Source organism: Chiloscyllium plagiosum, chromosome 20 (genome assembly GCF_004010195.1).
Source record: "Chiloscyllium plagiosum isolate BGI_BamShark_2017 chromosome 20, ASM401019v2, whole genome shotgun sequence".
Classification (NCBI taxonomy): Eukaryota; Metazoa; Chordata; class Chondrichthyes; order Orectolobiformes; family Hemiscylliidae; genus Chiloscyllium; species Chiloscyllium plagiosum.
Genome location: NC_057729.1, coordinates 37,988,974 through 38,002,247, shown reverse-complemented (window position 1 = coordinate 38,002,247; position 13,274 = coordinate 37,988,974). Strand labels below are relative to the sequence as shown.

Sequence of the window (13,274 nt, the reverse complement as noted above, 5' to 3'; positions counted from 1 at the left end):
TGCAAAATTACTAATCATGCCTTGTACATTCTCATCCAAATCATTGATATAGATAACAAACAGCAATGAGCCCAGCATTGACCCCTGAGGCACTCCACTAGTCACAGGCCTCCAATCCGACAGACATCCTTCCACTGTTACCCTCTGCTTCCTACCATCAAGACAATTGTGTATCCAATTTGCCAGCTCCCTCTGGATTCCATGTGATCTAACCTTCCAGAGCAGCCTACCAAGTGGAATATTATCAAAGGCCTTACTGAAATCCCTGCCCTCATCAACCTTCCTGGTCACTTCATCAAAGAACTCTAATATCTTTGTGAGGTATGACCTCCCATGCACAGAGCCATGCTGACTGTTCCTAATCAAATCCTGTCTTTCCAAATGCATGTATATCTTATCGCTCAGAATCTTTTCAAGTAACTTACCCACCACAGATGTCAGGTTTACTGGTCTATAGTTCCCAAGTTATTATTTGCAGCCCTTCTTGAATAAGGGCACAACATTTGCTACCTTTCAGTCTTCCGGGACCTCACTCATGGCTAACGATGATGCAAAAATATCAGCCAGGGCTCTGGCAATGTATTCCCTAGCCTCTTGCAGTATTCTTGGATATATCTGGTCAGGATCAGGAGATTTATCCACCTTCACACGTTCTAATATGTCTAACATCTCCTCTATTGTGATATGTACTGTCTCCAACATATGACCACTAATTTCCCCAAATTCCCAAGTTATCATGTCTTTCTCTTTTTTACTATTGTTTTCCTATTCTGAAGTGGTTTACACTCAGAATCCATCTTGCTTTTCATTATAGCTTTGTTTGTAGCTTTCAGTTGATCTTTAAAGATTTCCCAATGTCCTGGTTTCCCATTAATCTTTGCCACTTGGTATGCATTTGCTTTCAATTTGGTACCCTCCTTTATTTCTGTTGTTATCCATGGCTGATTATCCCTTTTCCTACAGTCCTTTCTTTTCACTGGTATATACTTTTGCTGAACGCTGTGAAAAATTGCTTTGAAAGTCCTCCACTGTTTTCAATTGTCCTACTGTGTAGCCTTTGCTCACAGGCTGCCTTAGCCAAATCCTCCCTCATCTCATTGTAGTCTCCTTTGTTTACGCTCAAAACACTGGTATTAGATTTTACTTTCTCACCCTCTACCTGTATTTTATATTTAACCTGCTGTGATAACTCCTTCCAAGAGGATCCCAAGAGATCATCAATTATTTTTGTCAAGATTGTTTGCTCCCTCATAAGTTCTATTCCATGCATTTTGAGGAAACTATGACAGATAATTTCTATGTTCTGGATTAGTGGTACTGGAAAAGCACAGCAGTTCAGGCAGCATCCGAGAAGCAGTAAAATCGACGTTTCGGGCAAAAGCCCTTCATCAACATCTGCAGTCATTGTTTTTATCTAGATAATTTCTATGGACTCCTCCTCAAAGCTGTCTTGACTGACATAGTTTGACCAATCAATATGTACCCTAAAATACCCCAGGATAATTACTGTATCATTTCTACATGTATCAGTTATTTCTTTGTTTATTGCCTGCCCCACCATGATGTTGTTATTCGGTGGCCTATAGAATATGCCTACCAGTGACTCTTTTCCCTTACTATTTTTAATTTCCACGCAGTGTAGTGATTGGAACAAGTTAGGCCAGGTGGATCTCATTGAGTATGAGTTCCCTGATTGGGGCTGTTAACCTGTGCCAATCAAGGAGCCTTGGCTGACAGTCCTGGAGTCTCAGGAATTCCCCTAACTCTAGGGACTGGCTTTGAGCTAGCTGATCAGAATCTATGCATGATGCACATGTAAATAAAAGGTGACGTTGTAATGGGATACCAGCCTCCTTGGAGTTATTTCAGGTATGTAAAGACATAGTAGTGATGTGTATCTGAATGGAAAGGACTGCAGCATATTCTGTGTAAATTTAAAGCCAAGGTACAGGATGTTCAAGAAGGCTGCTTGATATTAGTATATTTGTTTGCCAGGTGATGACCATTATATTTGGCTACAAAATAGTACTACTATGATAGTTAATTTAGGAAGACTTCATATGATTAATGATTCATGAAGCTGTTAGGAAGTTATGATGTCAGAAAAAGTATTAAATCACCACCTTGTATCTTTCTAATGTATGTTTTCAGGCAGTTCGAATAGCATGTATGCCTCAGATCTTTGAGATAGAAGGAAGCACTGAGCAACAAAAAATTGGGACTTAGGGAAGGTGAATCAGCATTTGTAACAAGATTAGGTGAATCTTAATGACTAGCAAACTCACTGCTGTTTCAGGTATAGTTTTAAACTCTTTTATAGCCATCGTATCTAAACTTTACCAGCTGAAGGAAAAGCTCATGAATGCATTTAAATTCCTTCAAGTGCTTAATCCCTTATGAAAACAACCGTGTTTTAATCTACATCAAAGACTTTATAATTACTTGGAGCTGTCAATCAAAATGTGAATGTACAAGTTCTGCACCATGATATTGACAGATTGTGGTATCAGTCACATACATACCACTAATCTGAAAATGATAGCCCTCTGGCATGTATCAATAGCCATCTATTTAACTTGCAAGCAGTCACAGCAGGCTGGTTTCTTAAGAGAAAACCTGAGTTTGGAGACTTAAATGCTGTGACAGCTTGACAGTTCAAATTAATTTAATCAAATTTTATAGGTCCATCTTGATTTCAAACAATCCCAAAGAGCACCCTGTCTCCCAAAGGGTACATGAATTATTTTAAAGGGCACCTTACTCAAAAAGGTCACCAAAACTACCAAAAGATTCCCTTATCTTTGACTTCTCTCTGGCAGCTTTAGGCCTCTTGCTCAAATGCACAAGCCCTGAAGTGATGCTTTCTACATCCCTCTAATGAAAAATTATGTGTGTTTGAAGGCAGCTTTACTCCGACATGCTGAGCTGCCGTGTGAACCTTGAATGTATGAACTGGAACTTGCACTTGTCTCTGTCCTGAGGCAAAGTGATGAGTGATGTGTTAGGCATGGGACTTTCTGGATCAGGACTCCAGCAACAGTTTGGCTAAGTCTGAGACTTTTTCTGTCTTCATGAAAATCAGGCTCATAATGTCAGTCCTTAAACATATATAGGTAATGTAGATCTGTAATTAGTCAGCTATATATAATGAATCAAATGATTTTTTGACTAAAGTAATTGGGATATTGTTGATGTGTAGTTTATTCTGTATGGGTAATGATTCTGAAGGGGTTAATATTGATTCTGCATTAAGTTCTATCCAATCTGGGTGGAGGTAATTAAAACTTGCACAAATTCACATGTGGAGCAGATGTACACAACTCCTAATGACTCAAGGTAATTATACCTAGTAAGTTAACGTAAATTGTATCTATTGCTATCACACAACAAACTACCTTGCAATGAAAGATAATTGCATGTTCTATTTAGGCTTAACTGGTCATCTATTCTCTGACCACTGATAATTAAGTAGTCCCTCCACTCAGCATAGTGAAATGAAGATTGGTCGCAGCAAACTATCTAAACCAGAATAACACTGTTTAAATAGATTTCTAAAAGGCATTTGATAAGGTTCCACCTGTGAGACAGTTAAGTGAAGTTAAAAATCATGGAATTATAGCATTAAGAGACTGTTTAAGCACTAGAATATAGAATGGAGATATTAGATATGTACTCAAATTGAAAGCAAATGGTGTTCTACAAATATCAGTGCTGTAGTGTCAACTATTCACCATAGTTACTAATGATTTGGAAAGTACAAAAAAGAGCCAATTACATAAATGGTGGCATTGTAGGTACTGTATGCAGGAAAGAAAAAAATAAAATGATTGATTCAGGGATTTGAAATTGTAGCAGATTTTAATGGAAGTAAATGTGAGGTCATCCATCTTGAACCAAAAACGTATGCATCCAAATATCTTTTTTAAATGGTGAAAAGTCAGGAGCAGTGGCGGATCCAAAGAGATTTTGGGGTTCAAGTACACAGATCACTAATAAATTAGTTAGGTACAAAAAAAATGGAAAAGTCAAATGGAATGTTTATCTTTATAACTACAGGGCCGGAATATAATAGTTACATGAGTAGATCATATCCCTGCTCTGGAATTTTTCAAGTTGCAGTCTATGTTAATTAGTACAATGTGGAATTGAAGCTTACAGTCATAGAATTAACCTGAGTAATTTTTTAAAAAACTGTGCAAAAACTAATCCAATTAACTGAAATAATTCTATTACTATTATTATTTTTGATATTTTAGCATATGCTCATAATCTGCTTCTTCAAAAAATTCACTCGTAGGATGTGGGTGTTGCTGGCTGGCTAGCATTTATTACTGTTCCCAGTTGCCCTTGAGAAGTTGCTGCTTTGTTGCCTTCTTGAGACACTGCAGTCCAAGTGCTATAGTTTGATTCATAATGCCCTTGTGGAGGGAATTCCAGGACTTTGATCCTGTGACAGTGAAAGAAAGGTGATATATTTTCAAGTCAGTATGGTGAATGAACTTGCAGATGGTGGTGGTGTTCCATCTTCTAGATGGAAGTGGTCGTGCACTTGGAAGGTGTCATCTGAGCATCTTTGTTCAATTTTTGCGATGCATCTTGCAGATAGTACACACTGCTGTAACAGAGTGTTGGTGGCAGAGGGAGTGGATGTGGTGTCAATAAAGTGGGCCACTTGATTCTGGATGGTGTCAAGCCTCTCAAGTGTTGTTTTGGAGCTGCACTCATCCAGGCAAGTGTGGAATATCCATCACACTCCTCCTGTTTTGTGCCTCATAGATAGTGGATAGGCTTTGGGAGTCGAGGTGGGTTACTAACTGCAGTATTCCTAGCTCTAATCTGCTACATTAGCCACTGAAGTTATGTTGAGTCCAGTTGCATTTCTGGTTAGTAGTAAACCCCAGGATGCTGATATAGAAGATTCAGTGATGGTTGTGTCATTGAATGTCAAGAGGTGGTGATTGGAGAAACATCATTCCAACAATGCCCTTTGAAGTGCCTTAAACTCTTATTTTCATCTAGCTCTCTTAATCTGACAATACTCAAAGCAGCTTCCATAAATCAGTTTAAATTCTCTCCAGATCAATTGTAGGAACAATTCGTTAAGACTAATATTCACAATACTCCAAATTGTCCAGAAACCATATAGAAAGAAAGAGTGTGCAAGATGTATGCAGGATAAATCATTCTAGGAATGCTGATGAACATAAAGAGTACTAATTATGTTTTAATTTAAATCTATAATTTATTGAAAATTACATTGAAACTCTATGATATTTTGGTCTTTCTATCCACGGTGCTTGGAAAGCAAACATTTCTACTGTCATTGAAAAGATCAAAAAGATATTCCACACACTAAAGTCACTTCTGCAACTGTTTTTCAGAGGTGACTATTTATTTGTTAGAATTCTAATGGAACTCCGATATTTTGTGAATGAATCATATTGGAGATATGACCTTGTTTTTGAAAGTTGCAATTTTATTCTGCTAATAAGTGTGATACATCAATGCTTTATGGACATCTATTGGAAACTGTAGTAGCTTGGGGTTATTAATTCGCATTCCTCAGATAAGTCATCTTGAAAATATATGATACCTTGTGTAAATCGATTATATTTGACATTTCCAGTTTGCTTTCTGTGGGTCGACTCAGTGCAAACATTCTACAAAATATTAAATGGTCAAGGTATAAATAATGTATTGTCGATCAAGAAATGAATTGTGTCACTCTGTTTTTTATGTTGAGCAGAACCTTTGGTTTTCTTCAAGTATTGGTACCAATTGCTAACTACCTGGAGTAAATCTTTTTCCAATTGCATTCAAAGTATTGGTAAAAGTATGTCTAAAAATGTCAAGTAATGGAAAAAATAGCACTCGGTGTAATTCAAATATTTACCATCAGGATATTGTTAAAGTATTGACCAGTCAAAAATTCACAAAAATTTAACTTTTGATTTGATCTTTGCTAAACAATGACTATGAACACCAATGACCTGGCGAACTTACAGGTCTTCATGGTATGCATAAGTAGCCAATATAGGTGGTTGAGCCTACTGGCTATGTAATTACACCTATAATTCTGGTGCCCGGCAGATTTTAAACCTTAGAGGATCCATGATTTGAAATTTAAGTTTCACAGTCATTTTGTGTCTCATTTTGATCTGAAAGTAAAAAGTTTAAGTTGATACATGGTCTTGTACTAAAATGTAACTCTGCTTATGGTCATGATATTTTTGTGATCTGGGGAATGTTATAGCATGTTTCAAGTTCTGTACTTTAATCTCATGGTCAAATATTGGAGGTCTACACAAGTTATGAAACCACCTGAATATTAATCTGCTTTTCTAAGCAGATGATTAATGCATCCTATTTCACAGACTAACAAAGCTGCTGTCAAGTATTTTTTTTAAAAAAACTCAATTTTCACCTTTAAATACTTGTATGAAATTAGTAATGTTTGTAATGTCAAAACAGAAGGTGTCAGGTACACATTGCTGTTCTTATAACCTTTATAAATAAAAATGACAGGTGTTACGAATTCAAATATGCCACAGATACCTTCTCAAGTTCAGCAACGCCTACCATCCCTTGAACAATCCAAACATATGAGTTTAATGGGAATTGAATTAGGTTATGTGGTCATTGTAGTACAGTATCAGCCATAACCATAACAATAACATCCACTTTATAGTCTGGACCAGATGCTTACATCCTTCATGCACATTTTCAACTGCTCTGACATCAGATTGAGCTACTACTAGGTGAAGTGAAGTGTCGTTTAAATTATTAACTTCAGTTATTTCATAGTAAGATGAATGTACAATTAAATACTTTTGGTTATATTTACTTAGTTCAATCAATACATTGCATCTCTGCTCTTTGCATTTTTAGGAAAACACAAGGTATATAATGTTTTTCGTTTCAATGAGATTACTTAAACAAGACTCTTTCTAACTATCCCTCAACATTCCTAACTATAACAAATTGGGGTTAACTCCCTCACAGCTCATTTCACCCCATCCAAAAAGTCTGTCTGTCTTCTTTTTAAATAACCTGATTTCAGTGATGGTTTAAAGTGAATGCTACCACTACATTTCGAAGAATACAGTCATCCAGTTTAGGAGCAAAATACTGCAAATGCTGGATTTCTGAATTGAAATCAACCAATGCTGGCAATCACAGTGGGTCAGACAGCACCCATGGAGTGAGAGCAAGCTAATGATTCAAGTCTAGATGACTCTTCATCAGAGCTGAAGTGAAGTGTGGAGGGGGCAGCATTTATGCTCTGATTGTTGTGGGATGTAGAGTGCTGGAAGAGAAAGGATGTTGATAATTCAGTTTAGATTGGCTAAGGAATTGGATTACTGCAACACTGATGAATGGAAAGAAAAATCACTAGAACATTGGATTATCTTTAAAGCTGTTTTCTCATGCCAACCATGTACTATTATGAAATTAACTACTTCAAAGTTACATTTAAATCATTAATGCAATGTAAGTAACACCAAGGTCCCTTTATACCTGTATCATATGGTATTCTATATACAGAATTGTCTTTTCCTTATGCTTGGTATAAGTAATAAGTACAAAGATGGGAAATTGCAGAAAAAATGAACCAATCAGATTCTTAACTTCTAAGAAAAAAATCCAATTATTCCCTTAAACCTAAATTGGCAAAATTCAGAATCTCACCATTGAGCGGTGACTACCTTAGTTGCATGTTTTGGCATGTAATTAAAACACAATTGATTTTACTTCCTTCTCATCTCCAAATTTCCACTGCTTCATCAAAAACATGACAGCACAAATTCCCCTGACTGGTATACCAGGCTGGGTACCTGATGTCTGCAGCACAATGAATGCTTATCTTCTAACTGTTTATTCAGAATGGTGTCCCTGCATAATCCAAGACCACCACATTCATCTGTGCAATTTGGCATTGGCAGCCTCGCCATATGATCAAACCTACACTTAGACCAACTTTCAAACCACTTCAGCCCTTCAACACTTCATTTTGCAGCTCAGAGAAATCTAGGATTTGCATGTTTCTGCCAGGTTGCTTTGTGCTGTGGGAGAGACTGGCATCTCATACATCTACAGAGGATGCACTTATACTAAATGCACACATGCATCGAATGGTGCGCAACTTGCCTCTGTCTACTTCACATTGCTTTTTTAGCATACATGGATTGACTTCAGTACTAATTTACAGAATGCCAGGCTTGGCGTGGTGCATTGTTCCTTGGCACACTGAGTCTCTAGTGCTCAGTTACAGATTGCCAGTCTCAGTGACTTGTATTGCTTTTTACTACAGAGGGAAAAGCAGTTAGCTTGTGACATTGGTGAGCACTCACCAATCTATCCCTTCATCAGATGGAGGGAGGGCATGTTGAAGTCTGACACTATATTATATAAATATCAGCACTACAGTGTGTGCCAGTAGCTTAACAGCAAACACAGTGCATGTGATTTTAGAAAGTTGAGAGGTATTCCAGTTATTCAGGGATACCATCACAGTCTGTCAAGGAGCCGGTCCTATTTCTATCCCAGGGTTTGGCCATGGTCATTCAAGCGCTTGTTTGTACCAGAGTCTGGGAATTGGGCCGCTAACAGTCCTGCAGGTCAAGTGTAAGCAGTTCAGAGATTACCGGTAATTCAGTTGAAACTTGTTCAAGATATTAGGCTGTGGTCATAAGTATGATTGTCATACTGAGTTAGTCTGACGTTAGACGATTGTCACTTGTGGGGGTTCATTCAGTTATGATCAGGGGTTTATTAGAAGATGGTTCAAGGATTCCTGGGGAAAATTCAAGACAGATGAGGGACTTTATAATACAGTCACTGAGAGGATAGTGGCAGTGATGGAGGTGATTTAAACAGTAGGGTAGAACTTCGTAATGGGAATGAAGGAACTGGGAGCTGTGGAAGCTGTGTGGTGGAGCAGTAGGTAGTTCAACAGGTCACAGGCAAAGCTTGCAAGTCAGTCACACTGAAATGAAGTTTGCACCTTGTCATGTTGGATTGAAAATCAAAGGGCAGTAATTACACAAAATGGCTGACACTGTCTTCAAAGTGGATGGAACAGCGTTTTTTTTTGGGAGCAGAGTAAACACCTTGGAATTGGAAACCTTGTTAGTGCAAAATGATAATCATGCTTCTACTAATTCAATAATGACACCAATCTGATTTTACCTTGCATTTCATTGGCAGGTCATTCATTGTTCAAGAATGCACATTAAAAATTATAGCCTCAAGCAATCATGAATTTACATTATGTTGACAAATTGCTTCTTTGTCACGTCACTAAGCAAGTGTTATGAGAACAAAGTGCTTAAAATGAAATCTGAAGTTGCCATTTCACAACCCGTATTTCTTAGCTACTACTGGAAGACAATGTTTCACAGTTGCCAGATTCACACACTGAAATATAAATGTGCAACAACATGGTTTGTGATGTGGAAGTGAGCATTTTCTTTCAGGAGAGGGTCTACCATGATAGTTTACTGATTGGAAGGGCACTATTATGGTGGCATCGTGGCAGAATACAACTCCCAATATAGTATGAAAATTTTGGTTGTGCAACATTCATTCAGATAAGGTCAAAGCTCCTAATAGAAGTATGGCACTGATCTCCTTGGGAAGCCTCCATGCCACATTGTGTAAGGGCATAATATGTGTCTTCAATGTGATAGATGTGTGACCTCAGGAGTTCCTCCAGTGAAATAGTACTATCATTGTGACATTACCCACAGTTCACGTGGAGGGCGCTGTTGCTGGAGTCATTGTGGCTTTAGTGCAACTCTGGGCTCAGTGGTTAGCACTGCTGCCTCAGTGCCAGGAACCGGGTTCAATTCTAGCCTCGGGCAACTTTCTCTGAGAAGTTTGCACATTCTCCCCATGTCTGCATGGGTTTCCTCTGGGTGCTCTAGTTTGCCTCCTACAATCCAAAGATGTGCAGGTTAGGTGAATTGGCCATGCTAAATTGCCCATAGCATTTAGGGATGTGTAAGTTAGGTGCATTAGTCAGGGGTAAATGTAGAGTAATAAGGTACTAGGGAATGGGTCTGGATAGGTTACTCTTCAGAGGGTTGGTGTGGACTTGTTGGGCTGAATGGCCTGTTTCTATACTGTAGGGATTCTATGATTCTAAGAAAGAGACAGTGGTTACAATATCATCAGTCTGATCAGCAACATCTAGCAATTGTCGCACAGTTTGCAGAGAGAGGGAGAAGCAGCAGGTGAAGGTCAGACAAGGAACAGAATGGTGAGATCCCATATCATTGGCCTCACTGCCATTTGCTGCAGTTGTCTGAAAGACTGTGCTGGAGTGAGTCAAAGATGTCCCAGCCTATCTTCTCTGAACTGTACCATCTGCTGGAGGAGACCTGTGTTAAGAAGGACTGGGTGGCTATCCCATTTGGTGACTGTCAAGGTCACAGCTGTGTTGAAATTCTATGCCACCAGCTTGCTTCAAGGAGCAACTGAAGATCTGTGTGGCAACACCAAATCCTCACCCCATAGATGAACAGGCCATTGCATCCTTTAGATGAGGTTTTAATACCTGGATCATGGGGTTTTCCAATAAAGTCTAAAAAGGGTATTTCACATCATTGTGCAATTCTGTATCCTTACTTACTGGAGTCAGCAAAGTGGGACATAATTGATATAGATGAAATCGAGGAATGACAACAGTCTTCTGAGGATGAAGATGATGATGAGGATCTGAGCATCAACAGCAGAGCCATCCAAAGCAGCATGACTGACAGTGCATTCCAGAACCTTAGAAGCTAGGGAGAAACTAATTGGAACATTCTTCCAGGATGAATGAGCTTAGTTTGGGCTTAATTGTTGAAGATTCTGATGATAATCAGGCCAACTATCCTTGTTACGCACAAAGGGAATGTGGACATTGTTATTTTTGCAATCCTTGACCTTTTGTTTTGCTCAGTAAATGTCTCATTATGCATGTGCTTGCATGTTTGATATCATCAGCTGATCATTGTTTCCTGTAAGCTGCACAGATGGTCTGAGGTTCCATGCACAACAATCGTCATGCCAACACATTGGTTTAAGAGATTATTGCCATACACAGATGCTGAAGGTCCATGCACCAAAAATGCAATAAGAGGGACCATTACAAGTGACCCAACTTGAAAGAATGTGCAGATAACTTAAGCTATTGACCATTAGGGGGAAGGCAGCAGTCAGTAGGACAATGTAGGTCATTCTTAAGGCTTTTGGCAGGTTATCACCTTTGAGCAAGTGTTGTGTTGTGGACTCTGTCATGATAGCCAACAGTTTGAGAGAAATCCTGAGGGATCTCCTTTTGATGTTTCTATCATTGATAACCCTTCAATGTTTCAAAGTGTGTGTAACTGAAAAGTACTGATAGTACTGAACCTGTGAACTACAGCTATTTGTGCAAATTTCCTCAGCAGAGAAATGTCCTATGAGAGAGAATGGACATGTGAGTTGCTTTGAATCCCAGCTTTGAATGGAAATGTGTTCCCTTGGAAATATGATAAAGAATGAAATTTTGCTTCCAGAGCTGTGGGGAATCATTACTGAATCTGCACACTGATTCACAAGTGTGGAATGATGGGTACAAGCCAAGCCCTAGTCCAATCTCTGCATGTTGTCTTTAGTCTCAATGTTGACCACATTAAATTGCAACTCCTTGGCTGCAGTCATCTGTGTAATAGTTCAAGGATCCCTGACATCTGAGGCCATCTACAGTCAATGAATGGATTCTCATGAGACATGAGCTATAAGCTGATGATTGTAACTTCTTTCATCTTTGGGTGATTCAAAAAGGCTGCTAATCTCATGTGGGTGTGACTTCATGAGGTCTAACAGCAAAAATTATACTACAGACATTTTGAGTACAATTTAGCACATTTTTCCCATTGTGTAATGTTATTTACAGTGTGGTTTCACCCATGTTACTAGATTCTCCATGTGTTTGCTTCTTTCTTTATCTCCCACTATGTTGGTGTGGTCCTGACTTCCACAGCTGGAGTGGAAGGAGCCTGCTCTGTGGTTGACCCTATTGTCTTGGGTGACTCAGGCAGTTGACCCTGATGCTTTTGGGCTGAGAGAACTCAAGCCTGCTATGAGTGTCCTGCCCAGATGCAGCTCCATCCTCCTCAGCCTGGATCACTGCAGGTTTTGAAATCACAGGTGGGAGGAGAGAGTGACGTTTGGCATCTCTGGATTGCCCAAGTGTTGGTTTCTGGATTGTCTGCCTGTCTCCCCCTCTCTTTGGGTATCCAATGACACTATTCTATCTGCCTGAGAGGAAGGGGCACCTGGAGTGAGGTCAAGGTCCCTATGTCTGCTGGAACCAGTGCAATACTGATAGCATTAATGGGCTCATCCATCCTTTGATCCAGCTCTGACAAACCTATCTGATAATCCTATAATTATCCTTGCAGTTTGACCAAGTCATTAATCAAAGTCATCAATGAGATGTCATCTTCTGCCTCTGGCTTAGCAAATGCCGGGTCTCTGGAATCCTTTGAGTGCCAATGACTTGGGGATGCTTTTGCTTCTTCAACTAACTGCAGAGGTATCAAGGCATGTATTCCAAAGTCTCAGCTAGAAAGAGTACCCATCAAGGTATATGTCTCTGAGCTGGTGGTGAGTGCAGTGGAAGCCTTCCTGGTGCATCCTCTGAGGATTCAGTAGCTACTAGCTCACAGTGAAGGAGGAGCTCAGGGACTTTGGTGCTGGCTGCATTGTGGAGTTTTGCTGTCCACTGTTAGTGGCTGACAGAAAGAGAGATCATTAGCTGTTGTGAAAGATGCATAAAGCTTGAGCAGTTTAGGAATGAGTTAACACTGCTGGTAATCAGAGAGCAGTGCAGCCCAATACAGTGAAGTTGAGTGGGTTGGTTGTCCATTGCTTCATTCACACATGGTCAGTTCTGCTTTTCTCAATCCAGATCTATAGTTTTTTCCTTGTAAGGATAAAAGCATCCATCACCCCTCTGCACTCCCCAACCCTCTAGTCTTGGATCTCTTGGCCTGGTTATTGACCAGTTTTCTTTGCAATGAGAAAAAGGGGAGGGATTAAGTGTGATAAAAGAACTAATGTAGTGTTGGAGTAGGGTTGCTGAGGTGTCCCTCCTGAGTGATACTAAGGCCAAGAAGGTTTAATAATTTGGGAAGATGAGGTTAGAGAGAACTGTTGAATTAGAAAGTTTTGAGAAGATTTGTAGCTCAGGTTGAGGTTTTGGATGTAGGTTTGCTCACTGAGCTGAAAGGTTCATTTCCAGA

The 13,274-nt window shown here is 39.4% G+C and overlaps 1 protein-coding gene across 6 annotated transcripts in view; it reads left to right on the top strand.

The window, feature by feature from the left end:
- Nucleotides 1-13,274, top strand: part of LOC122560178 (receptor-type tyrosine-protein phosphatase T-like) — a 1,397,629-nt gene that overhangs the window by 126,609 nt on the left and 1,257,746 nt on the right. The gene's annotated exons all lie outside the window — the stretch shown is intronic.